Genomic DNA, 2500 nt, shown 5'->3' with positions numbered 1-2500 from the left:
TTGGTCCTATGAAAAAATCACTTTTCATATATGTCATGGTCGAAAATTTTCTAAGTCCCAAAAAATCACATATTCTCGAATATCTCGAAAACTACTTATCGGACAGGGGTCAACCAAGGTGTTTTAGAAAGGTCTTTACTAGCTCTATTTAATGAGCCATAGCGACTTTCAAGTGATTTTTTGACACTTTTTCGCATATCGGCATCCTTGGTTCCCATACTGGCCATAGGCCATAGGGCACCGAACGGCCAACTTTTGGTCCGGGGGTGAAATTTTTTTTTCACGAGATTTTGATGAAAATGGCTTCGGAACGCGTTTCTAATAATGAAAAGTGAAACCAAACAGTATTTGCGAAGAAAAAATTGTCCTATGAAAAAATCACTTTTCATATATATCATGGTCGAAAATTTTCTAAGTCCCAAAAAATCACTTATTCTCGAATATCTCGAAAACTACGTATCGGACAGGGGTCAACCAAGGTGTTTTAGAAAGGTCTTTACAAGCTCTATTTAATGAGCCATAGCGACTTTCAAGTGATTTTTTGACACTTTTTCGCATATCGGCATCCTTGGTTCCCATACTGGCCATAGGCCATAGGGCACCGAACGGCCAACTTTTGGTCCGGGGGTGAAATTTTTTTTTCACGAGATTTTGATGAAAATGGCTTCGGAACGCGTTTCTAATAATGAAAAGTGAAACCAAACAGTATTTGCGAAGAAAAAATTGTCCTATGAAAAAATCACTTTTTCTTAGGGTACGGGTCAAAAATTTTCTAAGTCCCAAAAAATCACTTATTCTCGAATATCTCGAAAACTACGTATCGGACAGGGGTCAACCAAGGTGTTTTAGAAAGGTCTTTACAAGCTCTATTTAATGAGCCATAGCGACTTTCAAGTGATTTTTTGACACTTTTTCGCATATCGGCATCCTTGGTTCCCATACTGGCCATAGGCCATAGGGCACCGAACGGCCAACTTTTGGTCCGGGGGTGAAATTTTTTTTTCACGAGATTTTGATGAAAATGGCTTCGGAACGCGTTTCTAATAATGAAAAGTGAAACCAAACAGTATTTGCGAAGAAAAAATTGTCCTATGAAAAAATCACTTTTTCTTAGGGTACGGGTCAAAAATTTTCTAAGTCCCAAAAAATCACTTATTCTCGAATATCTCGAAAACTACGTATCGGACAGGGGTCAACCAAGGTGTTTTAGAAAGGTCTTTACAAGCTCTATTTAATGAGCCATAGCGACTTTCAAGTGATTTTTTGACACTTTTTCGCATATCGGCATCCTTGGTTCCCATACTGGCCATAGGCCATAGGGCACCGAACGGCCAACTTTTGGTCCGGGGGTGAAATTTTTTTTTCACGAGATTTTGATGAAAATGGCTTCGGAACGCGTTTCTAATAATGAAAAGTGAAACCAAACAGTATTTGCGAAGAAAAAATTGTCCTATGAAAAAATCACTTTTTCTTAGGGTACGGGTCAAAAATTTTCTAAGTCCCAAAAAATCACTTATTCTCGAATATCTCGAAAACTACGTATCGGACAGGGGTCAACCAAGGTGTTTTAGAAAGGTCTTTACAAGCTCTATTTAATGAGCCATAGCGACTTTCAAGTGATTTTTTGACACTTTTTCGCATATCGGCATCCTTGGTTCCCATACTGGCCATAGGCCATAGGGCACCGAACGGCCAACTTTTGGTCCGGGGGTGAAATTTTTTTTTCACGAGATTTTGATGAAAATGGCTTCGGAACGCGTTTCTAATAATGAAAAGTGAAACCAAACAGTATTTGCGAAGAAAAAATTGTCCTATGAAAAAATCACTTTTTCTTAGGGTACGGGTCAAAAATTTTCTAAGTCCCAAAAAATCACTTATTCTCGAATATCTCGAAAACTACGTATCGGACAGGGGTCAACCAAGGTGTTTTAGAAAGGTCTTTACAAGCTCTATTTAATGAGCCATAGCGACTTTCAAGTGATTTTTTGACACTTTTTCGCATATCGGCATCCTTGGTTCCCATACTGGCCATAGGCCATAGGGCACCGAACGGCCAACTTTTGGTCCGGGGGTGAAATTTTTTTTTCACGAGATTTTGATGAAAATGGCTTCGGAACGCGTTTCTAATAATGAAAAGTGAAACCAAACAGTATTTGCGAAGAAAAAATTGTCCTATGAAAAAATCACTTTTTCTTAGGGTACGGGTCAAAAATTTTCTAAGTCCCAAAAAATCACTTATTCTCGAATATCTCGAAAACTACGTATCGGACAGGGGTCAACCAAGGTGTTTTAGAAAGGTCTTTACAAGCTCTATTTAATGAGCCATAGCGACTTTCAAGTGATTTTTTGACACTTTTTCGCATATCGGCATCCTTGGTTCCCATACTGGCCATAGGCCATAGGGCACCGAACGGCCAACTTTTGGTCCGGGGGTGAAATTTTTTTTTCACGAGATTTTGATGAAAATGGCTTCGGAACGCGTTTCTAATAATGAAAAGTG

Source organism: Anopheles stephensi, unplaced genomic scaffold, assembly GCF_013141755.1.
Source record: "Anopheles stephensi strain Indian unplaced genomic scaffold, UCI_ANSTEP_V1.0 ucontig151, whole genome shotgun sequence".
NCBI classification, from domain to species: Eukaryota; Metazoa; Arthropoda; class Insecta; order Diptera; family Culicidae; genus Anopheles; species Anopheles stephensi.
The sequence above is the reverse complement of the archived record's forward strand: the minus strand, read 5'-3'. Positions refer to the sequence as shown.